Source organism: Mus pahari, chromosome 6 (genome assembly GCF_900095145.1).
Source record: "Mus pahari chromosome 6, PAHARI_EIJ_v1.1, whole genome shotgun sequence".
NCBI classification, from domain to species: domain Eukaryota; kingdom Metazoa; phylum Chordata; class Mammalia; order Rodentia; family Muridae; genus Mus; species Mus pahari.
This window is the reverse complement of record NC_034595.1, coordinates 71,217,765-71,231,364: the sequence shown is the minus strand read 5'-3', so window position 1 is coordinate 71,231,364 and position 13,600 is coordinate 71,217,765. Positions and strand designations below refer to the sequence as shown.

The following is a 13,600-nucleotide window of genomic DNA, read 5'->3' as shown; positions in this document are numbered from 1 at the left end:
CTATCTATCTATCTATCTTACTATCTATCTATCTATCTATCTATCTATCTATCTATCTATCTAATCTACATCTTGTGTTCAAAAGAAAGTCCTGCAGGCCTTGGGAGGAGGGGCACCCCCAGAGTACCCTATGTACAAACCCAGGAAGAAGTTTGCCCTCATCCTCATGTTTTCCTGTGCCCCTGGGGTGCAGTCTTCAAGGGAAGCAAGTTGAGGCTGACACTCTTTCCCAGTGATGAGGATGGTCTGTGCTACAGGCTCTCTGTCACCTGCCACCAACCTCCAGTTGGCTGCGGGGGTTCTGTTCAGTGGGTCCATGAGACCCACTCCCTGACCACTCTTCCGTGCCACACTGCTGCTCCTCACACAGCCCCTCAGCTGTTCTGGCCTCCACCTACATGGGCTTTCCCATGGCAACCCGGAAGTGGTTCTAAGGCAGTCCGTCTCGACCACTCGCTGACCTCCTCACTTCTTCCTCCACGTCACAGTAAGGACAGAGGGTTTTTGCAGAGAGGTTGTCATCCTATACCACCTGGTCGTGTACTAAAGAAGCTGGGCGCCATCTACTGGCCAGCACGTGGCTAGGCAGGGTCGGGAGGGAGGCAAGCAGGAGGACTCTCAGCAAGGACAAAGGAAGAGGTGTGCTAAAAGGTATGGGAAGTTGGCAAGGAGAAGAAAGGAGACCACACAGGTCATGTAGGCCGTGTGATCGGTCACTGGGCAGTTTAAAGACTCCAGACCTGATGGAAGATTGCATTGCAGATAAACAAAACCTCACCAAGAGGCAACTATCCACTTGCCTCTTGGGAACGGTTTAGACTGGGGAAGACTAGGGCAAGAAACACGAGGTATTCTGGAAGTAACTCTACGTCCTTGGCAGCTGTCTGTATAGAGAAGGGGTCAGGATGAGGGAGAAACAGACATCTTAAGTTTCCACTGGCCTTGTTCTCGAGACCATTCACAGGCTGGGAATGAGGCAACGAGGGCCCTCATTTTAACAACTGTGTGTAAGATATAGATAAGAAAGATACGCAGAAACATCTAGCACACAGCTGGGACCTATGGAAGGAGAATTGTGTAGGTTTGTGAAGAGTAGGGTGGCTGGGCAAGAGAATGGAAGGTTGCTCAGGGATGCTGTGGCAGACCCACGGGAGAGGTGTGCAGGAAAAAAAAATGTCTGTTCGACCTGCCTCACACACAGTGAGGCCAGAGCATCAAGGACCAAGGACAGGGCTGAGCTTTGGGAGCCCAGGAGAGATGGCTTAGGAAGGGGCAGGGCAGCAGAATCGCAGGTCATGGAGGGCCCGAGGATGGCCACTGAAGGCTCAGGGGTTTTGAAGAGACAGCTCCAGTTGAACACAGGGTTCAACCCTACGACTTGCTTCAACTCTTTGAAGGCTGGGACTGTAGCTTTGTGGAACACCTTTCTGTCAGTGTGGGCTAGTCCTTCCTCTGCCTGAGCCCAGCACCCACCTTGTTTAAGTCAGGGCCCTCCTACCAGTCAACCATGCTCACTGGAGCCTCTCCAGAGTCTAGCATGGTACCTGGTGCCCATCAAGAGCTCAGTAAATGCTCACTAGTTACAGGTCAGAACAGTAGCCAGGGCTTTTGTTCAAGTATGCTGGCATCCGGCTCTGCACTGATTTGCCCACTCCATGAGCCCTTACACATAAGTTTCACCTAATGCTGAGGGTTCCTCCAATATGCACAGCGTGAATGAACATGCCCGCCCTCCCTCCCTCCCTCCCTTCCTTCCTTCCTTCCTTCCTTCCTTCCTTCCTTCCTTCCAGTTTTTAAAAAAGATTTATTTATTTATTATGTATACAGCATTCTACCTGCATGCATGCCTGCAGGCCAGAAGAGGGCACCAGATCTCATTATAGATGGTTGTGAGCCACCATGTGGTTGCTGGGAAACCACATGGACTCAGGACCTCTGAAAGAGCAGACAGTGCTCTTAACCTCTGAGCCATCTCTCCAGCCCAGAAGAGAAGCTCCTTCCAGTTTTTTAAGTTAAATTTTAAGTTAGCATACAAAGTAATGAGCTTTAACACGGCACACTTTTGTTTCATTCTATTTTGTTTCTCTAACCCCGGATACCCTGTCCCCCTGTACCTGCTCTGGCTGGTTCTTTTCAACAAACAGTTCCTCTTTCTGTTTTCTGCCTTATGTAGACTTACTATATAGCCCAAGCAAGCCTCAAAACTTCCAGTCTTAACTATGTTACAGGCATGTAACATAACTTTCTAATGAGAATGAATGTGAGCACAGAGTGGAGGCCAGAAGGACTTGAGTTTCATCTCTGGATGTTACTAGAACTTGCTACTGTCATCCCCTCCATAGGACCAGTCCATCTTCAATCCTTGGGGATGCAAAGCACTTTATAGACTAAACATTATCCACCTTCCTGTCCAGCCCCCCCCCCCACTTTTGCCTCTGTACAGAAAAGGAAGCCAAGGCCCAAAGAGCTTAACTGACATGGTCAAGACAGTCCAGTGCTGCTCTTCTGAGCACCTGGCTGCCCTGCAGACTGCTGCCCACTCTTGGTGCTCAACATAGTTTCCCAGTGACCTCGTGTGGTGGTTTGAATATGCTTGGCCCAGGGAGTGGCACTATCAGGAAGTGTGGCTTTGTTGGAGGAAGTGTGTCACTGTGAGTGTGGACTTTAAGACCCTCATTCTAGCTGCCTGGAAGCCAGTCTTCTCCTTTTTGCCTTCAGAACAAGATATTGAACTCTCAGCTCTTCCTGCACCATGCCTGCCTGAGGGCTGCCATGTTCTGACCTTGATGATAATGGACTGAACCTCTGAATCTGCAAGCCAGCCCCAATTAAATGTTGTTCTTATAAGAGTTGCTTTGGTCATGGTGTCTGTTCACAGCAGTAAAACCCTAACCTGGGATCTACTGTGCTGCAGACAGGGAAGAACAGAATTGTTGTCCACCCAACCTTTCCTGAAACTGTAGCCTGGAATGAGACATCCAGGTGTTGGCAGCTGCAGAGAGCCAGGGCTGGAAAGCAGAGAGGCAAGGGTAGCCTTGCTTGGAGCCGGCCACTTCTTCACTACTGGATGCTTTCTCTTGGAGGCCTGACACACAGGCTTCCCTGTCAGGTGACTGTTGGCAGGCTTGGTGTAGGTGACCCATGACTCTGGGGACCCATGTAGCTTCTCAAAACCTTACTGTCCACCTGTCCACTGCAGTTCGGACTAGCCAGAGTGTCAGCTAGTCTGGCGTTTCCATTAAAGAAAAAGCCAACTCTAGGAACTTGGAATGTATCAGCTGCAGGGAATCTTAAGATCAAATACCCTGACTGAGATTTAGAGCCAGGCAATGGGGGTGCAGCAGAGCAGCCCCAGTAGCCCCAGCAGCCTCAGCAGCCCCAGCTCTGGAGCTCCCACGTCCTATGGGGACAGGAAGTAGCTCTTTGTCTTTTGGTCTGGGTTTGGGTGGTGTGTGTGTGTGTGTGTGTGTGTGTGTTTATACACACAGCTGCCAAGCATGCCTTGGGCAGCTATTTTTGAATTCCACTGTAGCTTTGAACCTGGAGTCTCCAAAGCAAAGAAAGCCTCTCGGGCAGGCCAGCCCTAGTCAGGAGGACTTCGGTCCTCTAGTCAAAGTAGCAATGAGGCTTAGCATCATGCTCAGAGCTCCTAGCCAGCTGTGAATGGAGACGTCTGACAGGAAGCCAGCTCTGACTTTGCTGCTATGGCATATGACACACTAGGTCTTAGACTGATTCAAGTTCCCCTCCTGCATTCGGCTGATGACACTGAATGTCTCGTCTGGACAGTCAGTGTGTGTGACACCTTGGTTTGTAGCTCTAGACTCTCTGGAGTTGTTAATAAGACCTGAAACTTTCACTAAGTTGACAGCTGTTTGGCACAGATTACACCAGAGGAGGTGACTATCCTTCTGCAGGTTCCAGAAGAGGGGTACAGTGGGGGTGAGATGGCAGAGAGGGTGAGGTGACCTCAGGCTCTGCGTATGACAAAGATGCAGGCATCATAAGCCACTGTAAGGCATTGAGCTCCCTGTCACAAATGCATGCTCCCCATTGCACAAGCCGGGTAGACGTGTAGGGAGGAACTGTGACTGTGAACCTAACGGCTGCGGGTGGATAAGCTTGTCCAAACCATCAGAGCACTGTCAAGTGGATGTGTATTTTCTTACATAGCCTACATTTGTTCCTAAGACCAAATGGAGGGTGGGCTGTGCTCAAATGCTGAAGAGGTAGAGGGGGTACCTACGGGAGATGTGTGTATGGAGGACTATAAGAAACAGAAGGTAGGGCACACGGCCTCTCTGAAGGGTCAGAGAATGTTGCCATCCTGCTAAAGGTGGCATGAAATTGCTGTATTTTGCAGGTTTCCTGAGAAAAACCACAAATCCAGAAAGGGGGAAAAAAAAAACAACTAAAAATATCAGTGAACTCATATAGCTTTTACTGGGTGCCAACTGCTATTTTGAAAAGCTCACATGTTACCTCATTCAGATCACATGACAGTGGATGAGCTATGGGCCCCACCCATCCCGCTCACACTGAGGGGGCAGTTATAGAGCACCAAGTTCACACCGTCAGTTAATGGAGACAGAACTTGAACCCAGGTCACCTGCCTACACAGTCAGGATCTTAAAGGCTGTGCTATTATGCCCTAAAAACAAACAAAAAGAAACTGTGTAAGTCAAATAGAACTCATGGAGACAGAGACCCAACCTAGAACTAAGTTAGCGCAAGGTAACTTGAGCCCGGAGGCCGTGCAGCTGAGTACTTGCAGGCACATCTAACCTTTCGAGTTCATGACTTTTCTCTCTGCCGAGCTATGTCGTTCCCTTGAATAAGGGCACGGATGCCGTGGCCTCTAGGTGACCCTCTGGGGCAGAGATGTTACAAAGGCTACTTTGCGCCTGTGCTGTTGATGGCTCCACACACCGTTCAGATTTAACTGTAAAACTCTTGCTTCTCCTCAAACTTTGGATGTAAAAAGGCTTTTCAACTTCCTGGCTGTATGATGATCTTTTGACAACTTGGGTAACAACGTGGGTACAGTCATGCCCGAGCGAGAAGATGCGACTAGGAATGTTCACACCGGCTATCTCGGGAACTGAGAGAAGCTTTTGTCCGTGAAGTTCAGGGCCAGCGCTCAGCGGTCGGCATGCTTGGGGAGATCCAGCCACAGTGAACTGGTTAACCCCAGGAAAGCTCCAAAAAGTAATGATGTCTGTAGGGGAGGAGCAGGTGCCAGGTGGCACTGCCTGCTGGGCTGTGTGTCTGTTAAAAATACTCAGTTGCCAACACAGACCTTGATGAAGCTTTAAATGGTGGGGCTTGGGGGGGGGTGGTGGCTGAGCTGTGAGGCCAGCGGGGTGTTTGCCTCAGCTCTGGACACATCTCGGGTTCCTCTCTGATCAGGGTTCTGAAGAATGACAACAGGTATTGATGCTTTGCCAGGAGGGGGTTGTTTAATGTGCCATCCAGTCCCACACCTGCTGGGCTGGGACTTCTACACAGGTACAGAGCCCGCCGGTCAGTAGAGAGTTCTACACTATACACCTACATTAGCTTTCGGTGGTATGCCAACAGCCCTAGCCTGAGTCTGGGGCTGCTGAAAGGCCACCAGACCCTGATCTTGGCCTCAAGGTATCTACAAAGCCACAAAATGAAAAGATAGATTTATCACTGCAGATGGGGCCAAGGGGCCAGACCTGGCAGAGGGGCAGTTGGCCATGGGTCTCAGGTGCTGTCAGTCAAGAATGACAGTCACAACAGTCTATACAGGTAAGTAGGGATGACCAACAAGACTTTCCCCTGTGAGCCCTGGGTGGGCACAGCATGGAAGACATAGCAGTAGGTAGATCCAGAGGCTATGGATATGTGAGTTTTCTGAGGATTTGGGGGTCTGTCATCCCATCCCCAAGAGGCCTGATATCTCTTTGACTCGCCAGTTGTGCATTTTCAAGCAAACTAGACCCCATTCTTGGAGCCCCTTTTCCAAGATACCTCATTTCAGGGTATGGCACCCTCCAGAGGCTCTTTACAGGAAGGAGCACACCGCCGAAGGGCTTGTGTGGTTCTTGCACCTTCAGAGAATTAGCTCCTCCACAGGGTGGCTGGGGTTCACATGTCTTCTCCTGCAGGCTCCCTTCGAGCCTTGTCTCTAGCATGGAGCTCTGTGGTTCTCAGAGCTCAGGCAGCTCATTGGCAACAGGGGAGGCCCCACATGCCCCCATCATGACTAGCACACAGCTCATCCAACCCTCCAGGCCATCGTCACTGTACAATGAGAAACACAGGCTCACACAGAGCCCAGCATTGCTGAGGCCCACAGAGCTAACAACGGCAGAGCATACACTCACTGGCAGGTCCCCACACTCCGAGTCCAAGCCTTATCCTTCCTCTTTCAATTACAATCTGGAAAAGTGACCCTTGCAGAAAGAATACCGCCCCGTGAGTCTCCAGCTCCGGGACCTACAGGCCGAGACTTCCTGCTCTTGTTTCTGAAGAGGCCCAAAGACAGGAAAGGTAAGGGTGTGTCACAATTAAGAAGATTCAGGTACCTTCCATCTGTCTCCAGAGCCACATGTCCCTGGTTGATTTGTTCCCATCATCTGTGGCTTATGCAGTTACAGAACAAGCTGAGTTTCCCCTCCCTTTGGCAGGTTTGTCCACACAAGACTCTGGCTGCTTCCAAAGCCCGTAAGCAGTGGCGCTCTCCCATGTGCCCCTCTGAGCCTTGGAAGGTTAGAAGGTGTCTCCACACAGACCTAGGGTAGAGGTGAAGCTATGGCAGTCATCAAAGAGTTCTTTGGAAGGAAGTGGCATGGCATTTTTTTTTTTTTTTGAGAAGCAGCCCACTGGCTGTCATTCACTAAAGATGAGGGATATAATAGTGATTTTTGTTGTCCCTGTGAGCAAGTACCTGGCAAGAAGCAATGTAAAGAAGAAAGAGAAGGGAAACAGTCCACCACAGAGGGGTTGCTCATGCCTGTGCAGTCAGAGCAGAGCGAAATGAACACTGGTATCCCCCACCCCTGCCCCCACCCCTTTCCAGTCAGAGATCCTGGTCCATGGGTCGGTACCACCCCATGTTTAAGGGGGTCTTCCCTCCTTAAACAGCCCTGGGACACCCTCACCAACACACCCAAAAGTGTATTTCCTAGGTGGTTCCAAGACCAGTGAAGGGCTGATGAATAGGAACATCATGGTGGGAGAACTTACCCTCCTGTCCCTTCCTCCCTCCCTCTGGCCCAATACCCCCCACCCTTTTTTATCAGCATACAAATCCTATGATTTTACTCACAGAATAAGAGAGAAAATGTCAATACAATTCTGGGAGTTATCAAGAAATGAGTGGATGAAGAAGGCTTGGCCAACCCAAGAAAGTGGCTGTACCTAGGGGGGACAGAGTAGAACTAACCTAAGTTAAATCACAGGGAGAGAGGACAGAGGACCATCCGCCCCTCTGCCTGTCACCCTCAGAGAAATGTCCTCTTCAATCCTTTCTTGAGCTATTTCTTCACTCTCTCCTCTCCCCAACATCATCTATTCCTTTCCATCAAACATTTTAGCTGTGTGACCATGCGCGCGCGCACACACACACACACACACACACACACAGAGGTTCAAACAAACAAGAAGGTCCTGCTTATGCCCCACCCTCTCCCCCTGCCCCTTTGGCTTCCATTCCTCCTCCATCTTGGTTGTCTCTCCCCTATTCATCCTTTTAGGGCGGGGCTTTAATACCCTGCCTCCATTCCTCCTCTCAGCCTGGACCACAGGAAATCCATTGCCTTGGAAACAGCTCCCATCACAGTCACCAGCACTCCCCACAGGGCTGTGCAGCAGACAGCCCCCCTCCCCCGTTTCCACCTCCCTGGGCCCTCAGGCAGGGTGCTGCCTAGCCGAGCTCTCAATTCTTGGCTTCTTGGACTCCACTTGGCTCTGGGTACCCTGCTTCTCGGCATCCTTGACTCTCCCTCCAATGCAGAACCCAGCCACCGTTCTGGCTGTCCTTTCCCTTTCTCTCTTCTCCTTCTCCCCAGGTAACCCATCTTAGTCAGAGCCGCAAACTGCAGCTGCACACTGACAAGTTCCATGTGTGTATTTCCAGCTCAGGCCTGCCCTTGAGAGTCAGGCTCAAGCACCAAGTGCCCATGCCTCCCTGAAGACCCCCATGTGGAGGAAGAACTGGGTTCTCAGATTCCAATGCTCCCCACTGCCCCCAGGGCCAGTCATCCACTCTCTCAGCTCGAGTCTTGTGTTTATCTCTGTTCTGCATGTGCCCAGCAGTGATTGGGGCCACACTCAAGGTGGCCACACTTCATTTCTGCCTCCCTGTTCCCTTGTCAGGAGCCCCAGGGTCCCATCCCCCCCCCCCACTGCTGTTGCCATTGCTCTCCCAGCTGCAAACATTATCTCATAATAGCTAAGGTAGCAATGACCTAACACAAAGGCTTTTTGGACTCTCAGTATCCCATGGTCTTCATTGCCTTGGTAACCACTGGGTTCCTCTAAAATTCATGTCACATTCCCCAGTGGAGACAGAATGATCAGATTTGAAGACAGCAAGAAAAATAGGACAAAGGTGGCCTATCCTCTGTTGAGAGGCCAGCTACCTCACTCCCCAGCCCACAGCAAAGAGAAAACAAGGGTCAGCTGTGTCCACCGCTGAAAGTCAGAAAAGACTGGAAGTGAGTGACCCTTGACCTCTGCAAAGTGCAGGTCACTGTTGACCTTAACCAAGCCAAAGCAGCTGCTAAGGTAGGAGAGGCCCCAAGCCACCTGGAGTGGAACTGGGTAGGAAGGTTTTTTTTTCTCCTTATATCTATTTTTAGATTTTTATTTTATATGTTAGAGTGTTTTACCTATATGGGTACCATCTGTATGGCTGGTGTCCACAGAGCCCGGAAGAGGCTATCAGATATCCTGGAACTGGAGTTTTTGATGTTAGAAGATTGTGAGCCACCATGTGAGTGCTGAGACTTGAACCCAGGACCTCTGGAAGAGCAGTAGGTGCTCTAAACTGCCAAGCTATCTCTCCAGCCCCAATTTGATTATTTTTATTTTGTGTATGCATATAAGTTCATGTAAATATATGGACCATATGCATGCCCGATGCCTGGAGAAGTCAGAAGATAGGCATTGGAACGTACAGATCAGTGTGTGTGTGTGTGTGTGTGTGTGTGTGTGTGTATTTAAACAACTATTAAAACCTAGCTATCAAGGAGTGATTTGAGGTGGAAACAAACCTGGGTATACTTATTTGAATGAAGTGAGGTTGAGGGGGATGGGGCTCTTCCTGGGAACAAAAGGTTTCTTTAGCATAGCATCTGGGTCCTTCTGACACAGGCCTATTGGCCAAGGGGTGAGTCTGTGAGCCTCCCTCCTCTATCCTTAGGGAGTAGGGAGGGAGCTTTCTCACAATGACCCTTTGGCATCTCTTCCCTGTGTTCTAGTTCCAAGCTCACAGCCAGCTCTCTGAGGGCCTCCTCTAAATGGAGCTGGGCGCCCTGAACTTCACTAGCTTCTTTTGTCACTTCCTCAGACCTCGGCACACACATCTAACCTGGACAGGGTATGTGCAGCCACTGCCGTCAGCCAGGTACGCCCTATCCACCCCAGGAGCTTCCTCTATGCCAGTCACAGGGCTGAGTCGCCAGCTTCCCTTGCACAAAGGCTCTTGAGTTAGAACACAGTAGCCATTCCACTCAAGGAACAATATGTGCACAAACACTGCTTCACAGAACGAGCCCTTCCTCAACAGTAAGGCAAATTTGGAGAGCTGGGTGTAGCCCAGCAGCACGGTGCTCCTAGGTACTCCCGGACACTGCCTGGAAAACGCAGGCTTTGTTCAGGTGTGAAAGTGGCAGGGGACATTAGGATAGTCCACAGGGGCCAACACTGCGGGCAAAAGCATTGCCCTAGGACCAAGTCAAGAAGAGACTTGGTACGGTATTATGGAAACCATCTGGTGTGCCAGGGCAGGGACCTCAGAGGTTCACCAGACAGGGCTAGCGCTCATTTCTGAAGATCAGGTGGATCAGACAAAGGGTAGAATCCATAAGTAGCAGAAAGTTAAGGAACCTGGGCAGGTTAGAGCGAGGCTGAGTTAACACTGCAGATATGGGCCACAGAGGGCTCTATAGGAGCAACCATGTGGAAAGATGCCCAGTGGCCCTGGCACTGGAGGGTAGGATGCAGGGATAAGGGGAGAGAGAAGCCATTCTGAGCCCTTGATTACTTCACATATAGACACCAGAATCTAGGGACCGCATGGAATCCAGAGAGAAGGGATCTGAGGTGGTGATGAGGTTTGAGTGTGAAGGCTTCATCATCGGAAGTCCAAAGGTTCCCACGTGTGGTGGTTTGAATGAGAATGACCCCATATTTGAATGCTTGGTTCCTAGTGGGGGCGGGGGTACTGTTTAGGAAGAATTAGGAGGTGTGGCCTTTTTGAAGGGTTGTCATTGGGGAGCTCACTGCAGGCGTAGTGTTCTGTAGATAAGATGTGAGCCCTCGGCTACTGCTCCAGCACCACGCCTGCCTGCCTGCTGCCGTGCTCCCCACCATGATAGTCATGGACTCACCCTCTGAAACTGTAAATAAATCTCCAATGAAATGCTTTCTTTTATAAATTGCCTTAGTCACTGTCTCTTCACAGCAGTAGAAAAGTAACTAAGACTAATGATTGGGAAGCCTGGGCCTTGCTTAGCTGTGCTGTTTGTGGAGTTGTAAGTGTCCTAGGCAAAGAGGTCACAGGCATCCGAGAAAAGGTCTGGAGCACAGAGTGAGGGCCCAGCTGTGATCCCAGACACTGCAGCAAGAGTAATGAGAAGTCTGAAGCCAAAGAGTAGGATGGTGTCAGCAAGGGAGACAATCTTGGCAAGAATCCAAGAGTCTCAGTGGTCACCTGGAGAGCTCTGACCAGCCTACCTCATATACCAGCTGTCATACCATCCTGTCCACCTCACCCAGACTGGCCCTCCAGCCGTCTGTCACCCCACCCTGTCCACACCACCCAGCCTGGTCCTGCAGCTCTGGGAAGCCCCCTGTGGGTGCTGTGGGCATCTCAGCCCCGATGGTCCCTGCCTCAGCACAGGGTTTTGTATGGTTACCTTGCTTTGACTCACAAGCAGCTTAAGTACTGGATGACAGTTTGATACTAACTGGGTCACTATAACGTCTGGCCCAAAGCACCTACAAGGCACAGATTAAGTCTATCCTTGGATTGACTAATTGGTCAACTGCTAGACTGAGAGTCAAGGAACGTGGCTGGTGATCCAAAGACTTGAGGAAGCTAGACACACAGAGCACCCACTTTTCTACACTTGGCTCATTAGCTCATCATGTGAACAGGCCCTGCACAGATGCCATGGAGAAACCACCCCCTAGCGGATGCATGCGAAGCAGACCGGAGTCCCACCGGTGCTATTGACTGAATGTTTTAAGTTCTCTCCGGATCAGAGATGACTGGGATTGTCGATCCTTACTCCCAAGGTCTTAGACTACATAACTGTGTCGTCAGTGGACAAGACTCCAGGGCCAAGGAAGGTGTTTTAGCAGCTGGCAAACTATAGAAGTTATGTACCAATTCTTCCTCCCATCCCCATGCTCCCAGAAATGAGACTCAGACTCAAAATACATTTACAGATACCTTGGCCACATAGCTCGGCTCTTCTCTGACTAGAGCCATAACCTAAGATAACCCATTTATTTTAACCTACATTCTATCACGTGGCTGGTTACCATGCTCAGGTACCATGTGTCTGTCTCCTCATATCTTCCCAGGCCAATCTCCCACGCCTGGCTCTATCCCAGAATCCCTTCCACCTCCCAGATGTCCCACCTTCTATTTCCTGCCTAAGTCATGGGCTTTTTAATTGACAGGGGATGCATCCATACATGACACAAGATATTCTCTCTACAGCAGACAGTGAGCTGTTCTGCCTCCCTCTCTGGGCTTTTGCTGGACTCTGAGCAGGCCTCATTACAGTCCCTTTTCCAGTATGTACTGCTGTGAAACAAGATATTGTAAGTGTTAAAGAGAGAAAAAGACGAAGGCGCCGAGGCTAAGAAGAAAGGGTTAGCATGGACAAATGGACTGGCCTTAAGGATCCTGGAATAGGTGCACCCTATTCCACCCTAGATGAGACAAGCACTTGGTGAGCCCTGGTCCCATTCATGAGATGCTGTGGAGAGGTGCTCAGATAGGTATCAACACAAAATGCTCCGCCTTTTCACATTAGCAAATATTCCTAGTGGGTAGCACCCAGCGCATGGAAGAAGAGGTTCACCAGAAGCAAGGGGAAGAGGCACAGACAGGTAGATCTTGGGTGGGAGTCGGGGTGAGGGGCAGGCGAGCCGAGGATGGAAGGAACCCGAGTACTGATACCACGTGACCAGCTAGAAGCGTAGGATGCTATTCCCCATAGCCAAGAGCAGAGTGAGGTGCTTCAGATGGAGGCAAAGTACAGGTGTGGGCCGGTCGGTGTCCATGTGATGGGTTTGTGGGAACCATATCCTTCCTTGGCCTCGTGGGGCTTAGGACATTGGTTTGAGCCTGTTGCTACCCCCTTCACAGAGGAGGAGGATGAAGGGGCACAGCTGCCAAGCCTGGAGCTTGGAACCAGGTGGCATGAGGGCACATAGCCACACGAGGGCGCTCTAGCCAAATGTCAGGCATGGGAAGCCATTGTACCCAAGTGGAAAGAGGGTCAGGCTCTGAAGCAGAACCTATGGTCCTCTTTTTGTCAAAGAGGCTTTTTAAAATAAATAAATAAATAAATAAATAAATAAATAAATAAATAAATAAATAAAATTGTGGATGTGCTTCAGGGATGTTCACCATTTTCTGACCCTGTACCTGCCAAAACCACTTCCTGTCCCCAAGAGCCCATCTAGCCACTATAAAATGCCAACTTTCCAGAGAGTCCCACAGCTGTCACTGTGTGTCCCCATGAGGTAGTCACTTGCAGATGCTGGAGAGAAAGAGTCCCCAGTGATGTCCCATGTTGTCGGAGGCTTATGGTGACCGCTTTCATCGGAACTGTAGAGAATTGGCACCACTCTGATCACAACAGGGACGCAGACGTAGGACCCCAAGACAGACACCATGGTACCTGCTCACAAACACGTGGCCACACAGAACACAAAGTGCACAAAGAACTTCCACAAAGTACATCTGAATCCAGATGCCCTTCTAGAGCCTGGGGTACATGGGGTGTGTCCTAGAGTGGGCCTGCCAGAGGGCAAGGCAGAGACAGTGTAGAGGGCATTCAATGACTCTTCCGCACCATGGGAAGTAGGATGTGACCGAGGTGGCATGGCAGGACAGAGGCAATAAACGCTAAAGGAAACAATCGTGCAGACTGATGTGGAGCTGAGGACTCTACATCACTTTAGTGCTGGATGAGAACCAGGACACAGGGCCGGAGAAAGACCTTGTCTCCTTCAGATTGTCACCAAGGATTCCTGGTAGCATTTGCAAAACAGATGGCCTTGGAGTCCCAAAGAATAGGGAGGACCTGTGAGGACTACGGGTACCTTTGGGCAGCCCACAGCCAGGAGCCACTGGCCACTTCTGCGCGCGGGCGGTAGAAGGTCT

The 13,600-nt window shown here is 50.5% G+C and overlaps 1 protein-coding gene across 3 annotated transcripts in view; it reads right to left on the bottom strand.

Moving 5' to 3' along the window:
• Nucleotides 1-13,600, bottom strand: part of Hivep3 (human immunodeficiency virus type I enhancer binding protein 3) — a 396,986-nt gene that overhangs the window by 15,667 nt on the left and 367,719 nt on the right. The window lies entirely within an intron of this gene.